We start from the raw sequence: 13,621 nt of genomic DNA, 5'->3' as shown, positions 1-13,621 counted from the left end.
TGGGGGTGGAGGGAGCGTGGGGGCAGCCCGGGGGGACTCGCTGCAGGCAGGATGGGGTGCATGGGGTGCCCCGCGTGGGGGGGCCGTGGGTGCCGGAGCACCCCGTGTTTGCGTGTGCATGCCAGCAGAGGGGGCCCGGTCACCGCCGCCTATACACCGTGCACCTCTACAACCGGGGACACCGGCTACAACCTACCCGGCTGTGCCCACTGCCGCTCGGACACCCAGGCAGCCGGAGGGCACGTGGGGCGTCTGCCCCGGCTCTGCGTCCCTTGTGGCACCAGGGCATCCCCCGACAAGTGCACATGGGGGAGAGGAGCCGGGGTGGGGATGGGTTTTCCCAGGGCTTGGTGCGTGGCCAGTGCCATGCCCCGGGCAGGCAGCCGGGCATATGCTTGCTGTCCCCCAGCCTGCTCCCTGGGGCACGCAGGGCTGGGGCTCGCCATGCCTTAGGGTTTCTGTAACTCCATCTCGCCTTCCCCGTCCCCCAGTCTCACGCTGAGTTTTAGTCTTTCTGCGCTTGGCATCCCATGTCTTGGAGCTGACAAGTTTTCTTTCCACGGGGCTGTGCCCAGCACCCTGGTCCTGGTGGTCTGTGGTGGTCCGTGGTGGTCTTTGGCAGTCCATGGTGGTTTCTGGTGGTCTGTAGTAGTCTGTGATGGTCCACGGAGGTCTATAGTGGACTGTGGTGGTCTGTGGTGGTCCGTGGTGGTCCATGGTGGTCTGTGGCAGTCCATGGTGGTCCACGGTGGTCTGTGGTGGTCCGTGGTGGTCCATGGTAGTCCATGGTGGTCCCTGCACTGCACCAGAGCATGGTGGGCACCAAGGGCACAGCCGTGCCCACCTGTCCCAGGGAGCTCATGCCCATGAGGTTCCCATCTTGTTTTCTGGGTTCTCATCAGGCAAAACCAAGCCCCAGGTCCCCAAAGCTGATGACTGTTTAATTGCTAAAAAAAGTTTTTCCACCTCCTGGAGCGCAGCAACGCGAGCTAGCGGGCTGCAGGGCCCCGCCAAGCACCTTCACCTCTGCACCAAGAGCGGGGCCAGAAACGTGTCAGCCCCGGGAGGTGGCTGTAAAGAGCGCGGCAGGCACCACAAGCAGGTGCCTGTGGCACAGCTGGCTCCTCCGGGACTGGGTGGAGGAGCTGTGCGGGCACTGCTGTGCCAGGGCACATATGGGACTGGGGCATGGGGAGGTCTAGCATGGATAGGCAGCAGCCACATCCTGCTGGGGGCTGTAAATAGAGTTGCAAAGGGGGGGCATGGGAAGAGGGCAGGGATGGAGAAGGTCCCCATCTCCATCCAGGCAGGAGCCAGGGCCCTGCTGGGCTCTCCATCCCCAATGCTGGAGGAGCGCAGCGCCTCCAAAGGCCACCCCATCCCAAATGGGAGAAGAACATCTCCAGAAGGTCAGGGTGGCTTTGGCCAGGCGGGCAAGAGACGGGCACAGGCACACAGGGCGATCTTTGCACATATGCGCTTCCTGTGCTCCTGTTGTCAGGGCAACCTGAAGGGCTCCTTGTTTGGGTTCGGGGTTTGCGTGCCAATAGCGGAAAAAATGGAGCAGAGGCAAATGTTTTAAAGGGAAAAACGTGGGTAATGCAGCAGCTGTGTCATCTCCCTGGTTCAGGGCAAGGTGTTGTCCGAAAAGCGGATTCATGCCCGGCGTGCAAGTAACCAATTCCACACGCTCAGGAGAGATATTGTTTTATTCAGGCCTGGGTGCTCGGTGGACTTGCCACAAATCAAGCACACCTGGTCTAGTCACCTTTCTGTTTATATCCATGCTTCTCATACATATTTTAAGTTTCTCTTTTACATATTCATTACATTTCCGAGAACTCATTATAACATTACATCATCCTAGACACATGCGCACTAAAGCCTTTAGGGTCTCCTTGAGGGTCTCGGGTGGTCTCTGGTGGTCGGCAGGGTAGTGAACTCTTCATGAACTTATTTCCTCTTTACCTTATAGGGTCGCAATTTGTCCCTGAGCCATGCTTGGACCACGTTTGTTTATAGTTTCCAAGGTTACTCTTCACTAGAGCCTAACAATGCTTCCAGGATACACGATTTAGACTAGTTACAATTCTACACACCTGCAAACACAACACCTGCTAGTTACCTAACTTCTAAGCAACAAGTCTTCATTGTTTAGAATTACAGAAGCAAGCAGTATGGAATAGTAGATACTGTGCCTACTGCATCAATTCCCCCCTTTGAGACTTATGATGTTGAGCATCATGAGTCTCACATCATTTATTCATAAGCATTTGGTCTACAAAAAGACATACATTAAATTATACAACAAGTAATTATAACTAAGATGACGATCAGTATTGCAAATAAGAACAATTGTCTAAGCCAATTTAAATTTGGAATTTCTATCTTATTTTGGCAATAGAAATTGGGATTCAGCTTTACTGATCGTCATAATTAATATCAACAGGCTTTATATTTTCTACTCCTAAACCTACAATTTCTTAATTAATTTGGTTTCTTTTCTAACAATAAATATTTTAAATATCACAAATAATTTAACAACATCTCTCTGATAACTCATCAAGTACGCCTTAAAGTTAATTTCAATGGTCCCTTAGGTATAGATGTCCACAATCTAGGATGTTGTTTTTTTTTTTTTATTCTGGTATAATGAATCTAAGAGTCTATTCCTTCTAATTGTACAGCAGTGTTTGTTGTCATTAACACTTGGAAGGGTCTTTTCCACTTTTCTTCAAGGGAGTCATCCTTCCACGTTCACAGGTAGACTTGGTCTCCTGGACTGAATGAATGTACCAAAAATTCAAGGGGTAAATGTGTCCTTAAAAGAACATATTTGTGTAAAGAACTTAATATTTTATTCAAAGACAAGAGATACTCGGTTAACATTTTTTTCTCCTATTACATGCATTTGTTTAAATCTTCCTGTTAGATTGACATCATAAGGTTTACCATACAAAATTTCAAATAAACTTACTTTTTCTCTAACTCTCGGGGTCACCCTAATTCTTAACAAGGCAAATGGTAAAGCTTCAATCTATTTCCACTGAGCTTCTGGATATATTTTAGGAATTTGTTTCTTTAATATTTGGTTCCTCACATTTTTAATAACCTCCGCTACAAAATGTGGGCCTCTATCAGAGGACATTCCTAAAGGGACTCCAAACCTTGGAATTATTTCTTTCAACAAACGTTTCACAACCTCTTTTGCCTTGTTGGTTCAACATGGGAAAGCTTCCGGCCATCCAGAGAAGGTATCTACCAATACCAAGAGATATCGGTATTGGTTACATCGCGGTAACTCTGAAAAATCTATTTGCCAATATTCACCGGGAGTTATGCTTCTCTTTTCCTCTCCAGGAGGGGGTCGGATTTGTATTTTCGGATTGTTCCTAAGACAAATCTCACATTTATTACTCACACTTTTAGCAATCAATAACATTTTAGTTCCTATCGCATATCGTTTTACTGATTCCACCATTGCCTCTGCTCCCATATGTGTTTCAGCATGGGTTTTGCCCATTAATTTCTTCATAATTTCAGGGGTTACTATACATTGTCCATGTGAAGTTATCCACCATCCTTGATCATTCTTCTTACAATGTAATAGCATAGCTAATTTATTTTCTTTCTCATTATAATTTGGGGATTCCACCTGAATTTCTTTTGATGGAATTAAAACATAAATCATAGTATTTAATGCTACACATTTAGCAACCTCATCTGCTTTCTGATTTCCTTGTATTACTTTTGAGTCCCCTTTTTTGATGAGCCTTAGAATGAATCACTGCAACTTCTTTAGGTTTCTGTACTGCTTCCAACAAATTTAAAATCTTTGTTCCATATTTTATAGGGGTACCACTGGCAGACAAAAGTCCTCGCTCCTTCCATATTGCTCCATGAGCATGCACAACTCCAAAGGCATATTTAGAATCTGTATAGATGTTGACTCTTTTACCTTTAGCCAAATTTAAGGCTTTTGTCAGGGCTATAATTTCTGCCTTCTGGGCGGATGTATTTGGAGGTAATGCTTTTATTTCTCGATCTTCAGTTAAAGTTACCACGGCATAGCCAGCCCTCCTTTCTCCTTTTACAACAAAGCTGCTTCCATCAGTAAATAATTCTTCATCCGGAGTTTGGAGAGGGACATCTTTCAGAGCTGGCCTGCTGGCATATACCTGTTCGATAACTTGTAAACAATCATGATTAGGATCACTCTCTTTTTCACTTAGCATTAAAGAGGCAGGATTTTCTTCAGGGCCTTTGGTTGCCTCATACAATGGTTTTGCCATCAAACCATAATTTGGAATCCAAAGGCGACACCATCCAGCCATTCCTAGAAATCCTCTCAACTCTCTTTTGGATTGAGGGGGTGCCATCCTGCAAATGGCTTCTTTTCTATCATTTCCCAATCTTCGCTGTCCTTGGGAAATCTCAAACCCCAAATAAATTACAGTTTGTTTTGCAATTTGTGCTTTCTTCTCTGACACCCTATACCCGGCCATTCCCAAAAAGTTTAGGAGGCTAACAGTCTTTTCTTTGCAGATCTCAATAGTATCTGCTCCCAATAGGATGTCATCAACATACTGAAGGAGGGTGATTTGATCTTCCTTACCGGACCACTGTTCCAGTTCCTTATTCAGAGCTGCTCCAAAGATGGTTGGGCTATTTTTAAACCCTTGTGGCAGCACGGTCCAGCAGAGCTGAGTCCTCCTCCCAGTTGACGGATCTTCCCATTCAAAAGCAAAAATCTTTTGACTGTTTTCTTCCAGAGGTATACAAAAGAAAGCATCTTTCAGATCTATAACTGAGAAATATGCATTTGATTCAATGATAGTTGTTAGCAGCGTATATGGATTAGGGACTACTGGATGAATGTCCACCACTAACTGGTTTATTGTTTTTAGATTTTGAACCAGCCTATATCCTTGGTTATGTGGCTTTTTTTTTTCCACTGGAAGGATAGGAGTATTATAATCAGATTGACATTCTCTTAAAAGTCCATATTTAAGAAAATTATTTATTATTGGTTCCAAACCTTTTCTGGCTTCTGTACTAATAGGATATTGTTTCTTTCTTACCGGTCGAACTCCTGTTTTCAATTCAACTTTTACCAGTTCCACATTTTTCGCTCTTCCTGGTTTTTCTGTTGCCCAAACAAAAGGGTAAACTGCATCTTTAATCTCTTCTGGAATTTCTTCAGATTCATCTGTGTTTGTCTGTAATAAATAAACTTGGGCTTGCCAGGCATTAGCTTCAGGAAAATGAACTTGGATTCTTTCTTTTTTAAAGTTAATTTGTGCTCCCAATTTATTCAATAAATCCCGTCCTAAGAGAGGCATGGTACATTCCAGTATATATTAAAATTCATGCATCAATGTTTTTCCTCCAATTTTACATTTTAAAGGTTTCAAAAAAGGCCTTACCTCCTTCTTTCCCGTGACCCCAACAATAGATACATTAAAATTACTCATTGGTCCTTTACATGTATTTATAACAGAATATTTTGCTCCAGTATCTACTAAAAAATCGACTACTTCATCTCCCAGCTTTACTGGAACCAGGGTCTCAGCTGGGAAAATATAATTTTCTGCCCCCAGTCCCCATCATTCAGAATCTCCTCCCATCATAAGTAAATCAGCCTCAGGTGGTATCTGCTGTGACTGAGTCACGACTGCTTCTTTGTTCTCTGGACACTCACTCTTCCAGTGTCCTTGTTTCTTACATACAGCACATTGATTAAATCCTAATGGGGTATATTGTTTAAACATATCTCTACCTCCTCTACCTTTTCCTCTCAAATATCCTCTACCTCTCAAATATCTTCTATCTTTTCCTCCAGCTGATCCTTGGGCATTTACAAAAGCAGCTGCTAGAATAGCAGCTTTTTGTTTCCTGTCTTTTATTTTTTCTTTTTCCTGATTTTTCTTTTCCTCCTCTTCCCTATTATTATACACCTTATAAGCAATTTCAATTAACTGTGATATAGTCATTCCTGTAATCCCATCCACTTTCTGCAATTTCTTTCGAATATCTGGAGCAGCTTGCCCTACAAACAAAGTAGTAAATATTGCTCTATTCTCATCACTCTCAGGATCTAAGTCTGTCCATTTCCTAGTTGCCTCACATAATCGTTCATAAAAGGCGGATGGGTCCTCTGTTTTTCCTTGAATCATTTGAGTCAATTTCGCCAAATTCTTTGGGCGGGATATTCCATTCTTTACTCCATGCAAAATTAATTGTTGATACTGTTTAATCATCAATTTCCCATCATTACTATTAGGATGCCAATTTGGGTCTTGAGTTGGCATAAAATGAGCAGGACCTTCTCTTGCATTTATTCTCTCATTTTCCATATTTGCTTTTTCTAATACTACCCTCTTTTCTTCAGGAGTAAACAAATTATTCAAAAGAATTTGAATATCTTGCCAATCTGGATTATGATTTTCAATAATTGTTCAAAAAGATCTATACACCTTTTCAGGATTCTCTCTATATGATCCTGCTAACTCCTTCCAATTCATTAAATCAGAAGTTGTAAATGGTACTTTCACAAATACTGGCTCCCCCCTTGGGCCCACTGCCTGGCGAAGGGGTGCTAACAATACAGACCCTTGCTGGGTTCTAGTCCTGCCAGCTATCGGACGAAAAATATTGCTTCCTCTTGCTTAGTGGTACTAACATTTGTGTATCCTCCTCTTCTTCTAGTTTTAAACATCGTTTTCCTATGCTACAAGCAGAACAACAATGCGCTTTTGGTTCCTTATTTTCCATCATCATCATCACCACATTAGAATCTGAATCTAAAAGTTTACATTTTCTCCAAATTTCATGATCATTTCTCAAAGAAAAAAAAACCAAATCTACATAAGGTACCTCATCCTATTTTCCTTGTCTTCTACAAAATAACATTAATTGTGAAATAGTATTATATTGCAAGGTTCCCAATTCTGGCCATTTTTCCTCATCTTCTAATTTATACATTGGCCACCATCTAGTACAATATTCAATTAATTTATCCTTTCTCAAAGGATCACCCCCAAATTTTCCCCAATGTTTAATGATGCATCCTAAGGGGGAACAAGGTGTTACTTTTGATGGTTGAGCTCCCATACCTTTACCTAAAAAGAACGTTCTTAACCACAACTTCATATACTCCAGTCGTCACTGTCAAACGCATATGAATATACCTCTTTACCCGTGGCCACAATTCCTTACCAAATGCATGCACAATTTTATACCCCAGAACAATATCTCATTTACCTTAGTGTTGCACCGTTGAGTCGCTCACCTGCTCTGGTCGGGGAGAATACTCACGGAGTCCCCGATCAAAAGGTCGGTGTGCGCTGGAGTCCAGAGAGCAGGGTCTCCCCACCGAGAGCCGGCAAGTCGATCCGGGCAAGGCTTCACAGCAGTCCCACCTGGGTCGCCAAAAACTGTTGTCTGAAAAGCGGATTCGTGCCCGGCGTGCAAGTAACCAATTCCACACGCTCAGGAGAGATATTGTTTTATTCAGGCCTGGGTGCTCGGTGGACTTGCCACAAATCAAGCACACCTGGTCTAGTCACCTTTCTGTTTATATCCATGCTTCTCATACATATTTTAAGTTTCTCTTTTACATATTCATTACATTTCCGAGAACTCATTATAACATTACATCATCCTAGACACATGCGCACTAAAGCCTTTAGGGTCTCCTTGAGGGTCTCGGGTGGTCTCTGGTGGTCGGCAGGGTAGTGAACTCTTCATGAACTTGTTTCCTCTTTACCTTATAGGGTCGCAATTTGTCCCTGAGCCATGCTTGGACCACGTTTGTTTATAGTTTCCAAGGTTACTCTTCACTAGAGCCTAACAATGCTTCCAGGATACACAATTTAGACTAGTTACAATACTACACACCTGCAAACACAACACCTGCTAGTTACCTAACTTCTAAGCAACAAGTCTTCATTGTTTAGAATTACAGAAGAGAACAGTAGAATTACAGAAGTGAGCAGTATGGAATAGTAGATACTGTACCTACTACATCAAGCGCTCCTACAGACCAGAGACCCCCGTTGGCTGGACCAACGCTGGAACCCGGACCGGTGATCTCTCTTCTTCTCTCATTCTTTTACCAGTGACCTCTCTCTCCCCTTCTTCTTTTATTCTTTTACCTTTTCCTAGTAAGTAACGCAAGGCACGGCAAACAATAAGTATTTCTGCTACCCAATTATTTACCGATGAGCCTAGTTTTGGAATAAAAGTTTTTGTTTACCTACAGACCTCGGGTGTTGTGTATACCCTATTTCCAACCAAGAGAATCAGCGAATCTGAGTCACCTCTCCCTCCTTCTTGGCAGGACGTAACAGAAGGACATGCCAAAAACTGCCCGGTGAGCACCGATGCCAGCGGCGAGGAGGCTGGGATGCGGGCACAGAGAAGACCCAGCCCCGCAGCAACCCTGGAGCCCCGTCTCTCACTCTGGTATTGCAGCAGCAGCAGCTCCTGGGTGCGGGATGTGCCGAGCAGCACCTTATGGCTCCTCCCAGGGCCCCCTGACATCACGTGGGCAAAGAGAGGGGGGACCTTCATCATGTGTGCCCACTTCAGCACAGGCACCAGCGGCAACTGTTCATCCAGCATGTACACGGAGAACTGGGATGGGGAGCACAGCTCAGTGGGGCTCACCCCAACAGCCTGTGTCAGCCCCTCTCAGCTGGGTGATCCCCCTGCCCTGTGGGCGCTGGGAGCCGGTGCTGTGCTGGGGTCGTGTGTCCCCCCCCCGGTTCCTGGCTGTCCCCCTGGGTGTGGCAGGACTCACCTGGGTGGTGACGAGGTGCTGGGAGGGGTGAGCCCTGCCCAGGTACACGGGCAGCACCACACGCTCGCCCTGCTGGCAGCCGGCTTCCTCACCCACCTTGAACAAGTCAAAGTGGCATCTCTCGGGGGCCTGCAGCAGCAAATGGGGGTGCTGTCAGCACCCCAGGCTGGGGGACCCTCTCCCCCACCTGTCACCGGCCCCATGCCCACCCTCTCTTCTGGGCTCACCTGGGTGTCCAGGCACTGCAGGCTGGTGCAGTCAGTGCAGCTCAGCACCCGCAGGTGGGCAGTGAAGTCACTCCAGCACCAGGGCAAATGGTCCCGAAAAAACACGGTCTGGGGGTTGTGGTGGAGCCGCTGCAGCCTGTGGGGAGAAGGCAGCACCGGCACAGGGCAGAGCTGTCCCTCTCGCTTGCCCCACCCCCCCCCAAGACCCAGGGATCTGCATGAGCCCCCTCCTGGCCCCGAGTGCCTGGTCTCACCCTGTCTCGACGCTCCAGAGATAGACGGCTCTGCTCTGGGTGCAGATGGCCAGCTCCCCAGGGAGGTGAGGGTTGTGGGACGGGGGCCATGGCATCACCACGGGGATGGCTGCAGAGGCAGCAGAGCCCCCTCCTCACAAAGCTCCGTTCCCCCAGTGCCTACCTGATGGTGAGGCAGGAGGCAGGCACGCCAGTGCGGATAACCTGCAGCAGGGTGAAGGTGGACCCTGTCCTGCCTGGCACCCTCCAAACACCGCAGTGAGAGTCCAAGCGGACGCCAATGAAATCTGGCAGGGGACAGGAGGCGGCACATGAGAGGGCAGCGTCCTGGGGGCCCCCTGCCAGCTGGGGGCTCTCTGCCCAACCTGGGGCATGGATCCTGGGGCTCGCTCACCTTCCCCATCCGCCCGAGCAGCAGCCATTTACCGGATGCGCCCGTTGAGCTCAAACTGTGCTGGGGAGCCCTGGGCATGGGGCAGCTCCTCCAGTACCACATCCTGGAAATCTGGGGTGCCGGCTAAGGGCGGTGCAACATGATCCCTCCCTCCCTGGGGATGCCCTGTGGGGAAGGATACAGAGGTGGTTCATGGCCTGCCCTCCAGGGTACACCAGGCGGTCCATGTGTGCCCCCACATCTTTTGGGGGCAGCCAGGCCAGCGCGCCCCCCCCCCCCGCAGAGCTGTCATCAAAAGAGCAGGCCGGCCCACTGCAGCAGCAGCTCCTCGTGCACGCAGTCTGCCAGCAGCCCCAGTGGCACCTTGAAGAGCCAGTCGCGGCAGAGGTGGGTGAACCAGTGCAGGTGGGAGGCGAGGTGCTGCTGGGGGGCAGCTGCTGCGGGGGGACAATCAGCATCAGGTAGGGGGAGAGAGCAGGAGCCCCCCCAGCCCTCTCGGGAATGGGGGGCGCTTACCGCCTGGCCTCCAGACGGTCAATTTCCTCCATCAAGGCCGTCATCTGGCTGGTGCTGTCCCGGGCCTGTCTCTGCAGGGAGGAGAGGGGGCAGAGGTTGGGGCTGGCAGCTGCAAGGGGAGGGGTGGGGGATGACATTGTCACCCCTGGATGGACACTGACCCTCAGCTTGGAGTTGCCCAGGTAGAAGTTCTTGTGCAGCAGCTGCCCCAGGGAGCCAAATGCATCATCTGGGTGATCCACAAAGAAGTGGCCCAGCTGTGCAGGAAGGACAGGGAGGGGTTGGGACATGCAGGGATCCCACACCATCCCCCCAGGTCCTTGGCAGGACACAGCACCCCAGGCCCTACCTGCTTGGTGAAGCCCAGGGTGTCTCCGGATCTTGCCTGCCCAGAGCTTCCTGCGCAGAATGCCGCGGTAGAAGATGTCCTGAGGCGCGAGCGAGGTGACCCAGCAGCCTGTGGGGAGAGGGCAGGGGCCGGCTGGTACCACACAAGTACCTGGACACCGCTGCAGCACCGCGGGGCAATGGCTTGCCCATCCCCACTCCCTCCTGTGCGAGCACCGCCGGGGAGAGTTGCTAAAGTTCCCCGTGCCAGAGCGGCAGAGCCGGCAGGGATCCCGAGCCGCAGGGCAGCTCGGAGGGCGGGTGCGGAGATGGAACAGGGCGTCCCCCCCTCCCGCCCCCAGCGGCCCTCACTCGTGTTGGGAGGCAGGAAGGGTACGGCAGCGGCGTCGGCAGGTTCCCAGCTCTCACCCATCCCGCCGGGGCGGGGCACGAACGCCGTCTCGGCCTGCAGGGAGAGGAGGCGGGAGGCGAGAGCGGCCCCTGCCCGCCCCCCGCCGAGCTCGCCCAGCCCCGACCCCCCGGGCTCGGGCAGGGAGGGCTGCGCCGCAGCCTCATCTGGCGGCGGCCGGGCCGGCCTCCAGCACCTGCCCATGTTCGTCGCCCCAGCCGGCGGCCGGAGCGGGGTCCCCCTCCTCCCGGGGCGGGCCAGCGCCGAAGTAGGAGGGGATGAGAGCGGCCGAGAACTCCATGGCCCCTGGGGCGCCGGTACTGGGCTGGGGGCACAGGGGGAGGGGCGAGACGGGACGGGGGCGGTCGCCGGTCGGTGCCTGCGCGAGAACGGCACCGCCACCGGAAGTACCTCTGCGTCGCGCTGCTGGCGCCGCTCACCAATCAGCGCCTGGGCATGGAGCGGGACTAGAGCGGCGCGGCCGGCAGAGCGCCGTGGAGTACTACCGTTCTCCTGGCGTCCGGCGGGAGCGCACACGCCTCTACCGCCGGGACCCGGGGGAGCCGCGGGGACCGGAGCGGGACCGGGAGCGGGGGGCGCCGCTGCGGGGACCCTACCCGACCGGGCCGGGAACGAGGAGCGTCGCAGGAGTGTGACCAAGACCGAGACAGGGAACGGATCGGGGGTGCCACGGGATCGGACCGGGACCGGACCCGTGGGAGCTTGGGGGACCGTGCCGGGACCGTGCCGGATCAGGGAGAGCCACGTGGAGCGGAACGGGCCCAGGGGGAGCCGCAGGGAGTGGCCCACATCGGGACGGAGGGGAGCCGCGCGGATCGCCCCGGGATCGGGGAGATCCGTGGGGACCGGACCGGGACCAGAGGGAGCTGCGGGCACCGGGACGGGACCGGGCGGGGGGGAGCGATGGGGACCGGACTGGTCCGGGACCGGCGCTGGGGGAGCCATCGGGACCGGACCACACTGGGGGGCGGGCAGGCGTGGGTATTGTCCCCCCCCTCCTCGCCCCCAGGCCGGCTAGAGGGGGAACCGCCTCACGGGTCCTGCCGTGGGCACACCTCGTCCTCTGTGGCCGGCCTGGCTCCGGTGCTGCGTGGCCGGAGCCACCCGGCCCGGGCGCTCTGGGTTGGCAGGGAACTGCCGTGGCCGTGACTTGTGACGGAGGGGTCTGCTGTGCCCCGGGAAGCGGGATGGTGCCTAGGGGGCTGCACAGCCACGGGGCATCCCACGTACCTGGGGGATGTGGGGCCATGGGGCAGCTCCTGAAGAGTTGGGGTATGTAGGACTGTTCCAGCCCCCCCCCAGCCCACCCTGCCCTTCCCATATGACCCCATGCCAGCTTGGCCCCGGGGACCCCCCTCCTGCCCTGACTCCGGTGCCTCTTCCTCCCACCCAGGGCGGCTGCAGGCTCCCCATGAGGGTCCCGCCTGGCCTAGCACCCCCATGGGTACCCACACCCACTGGTGTTGCTCACAGGGGACGGGTCTTTATTCCACGGAGCTCCGGTGGGACCCTGGAGCCTTTGGGGAGTATCCTGGGGAGGCCAGACTCCCCTGTCCCCTTCCCAAGGAGAGAGGGACCAGGTTGCTCCTGGAAGGACCACAGGCCCAGGGCAGAGCTGCCCACCCAGGAGGTCTGCGCTGGGGAGGGGACCCCAGCCATGCTTGGAGGGGGGCTGCGCTCTGGGGAGGGGCCGCTGGGCAGTTGGGCTGGACTGCTGGGGGTGGCTGCTCCCTCCTGCAGCTCCTGGCGTGCTCCGTGATGGGCGCACGGGGCGGGAGAGGGGCTGGCGCAGGGCAGAGCACCCCCGGGAGTGGGGCTGTGCCCACGAGTCACCTGCCCGCCTCTGCCATGGCCAAGGAGGATGGTGATGTCAGGGGAGTTTGGAGATGATGTCAGGGGAGTTTTGGGAAGTATGATGAGATTGTTTCCAGTCTGGATGCCCTCATCCCCACAGGCAGTGCCCAGACCCCCTCTCCTGGACACCTCCTCTATAAGATAAATATTCTAATTTATTATAATAAGATGGTAGCCGCTGTTAGAAAACCACCCGACCCCCATTAGACAGCCCCTATAGGTAGCCCTCGCTGCCTCCCATCCTCTCTCCACAGGTCACCCCGTTTGCCCCTGGTGTTGTAGCCCCCTTGTCCCCCTACATCCCAGCCCCACAGCCCCTTTCACCTATGTCCTATGTTCCCCTTGTAGCCTGGCCCCATGGCCACCTGCATCCCAACTCCACGTCCCCGGCCCCAGCTTGTGCCGCTGTCCCCCAGTCCATATCCCTGTCCGCAGCCTGTATCCTTGACCCGAGCCCCAGGTCCCTGTCCCCCAGACCTGTATCCCTGCCCCAGACCATGTCCCTGGCCCCATACTGTATCCTTGTCCCCAACCCCAGATCCCTGGCCCCAGCCCATATCCCTATCCCCAACCTGTATCCCTGGCCCCAGCCCCATATCCCTGTGCCCCAGTGCCTGTCCCCCAGCCCATGTCCCTGTCCCCCAGCCCCGTATCCCTGTCCCCAGCCTGTATCCTTGTCCCCAGGTCCCTGTCCCCCAGCCTGTGTCCCTGTCCCCAACCCCATATCCCTGTGCCCCAGTGCCTGTCCCCCAGCCCGTGTCCCTGTCCCCCAGCCCCATATCCCTGTCCCCAGCCTGTATCCTTGTCCCCAGGTCC

General features: G+C 52.9%; 1 pseudogene; it reads right to left on the bottom strand.

Annotated features, from left to right (window-relative positions):
- Positions 1 to 7,920: 7,920 nt before the first annotated feature.
- On the bottom strand, positions 7,921 to 11,896 carry LOC142074964 (TATA box-binding protein-associated factor, RNA polymerase I, subunit C-like; annotated as a pseudogene).
- Positions 11,897 to 13,621: the final 1,725 nt, after the last annotated feature.

Source organism: Calonectris borealis, chromosome W, assembly GCF_964195595.1.
Source record: "Calonectris borealis chromosome W, bCalBor7.hap1.2, whole genome shotgun sequence".
Taxonomy (NCBI): domain Eukaryota; kingdom Metazoa; phylum Chordata; class Aves; order Procellariiformes; family Procellariidae; genus Calonectris; species Calonectris borealis.
Note: the sequence above shows the minus strand (reverse complement) of the source record. Positions and strands in the feature narration are given on the sequence as shown.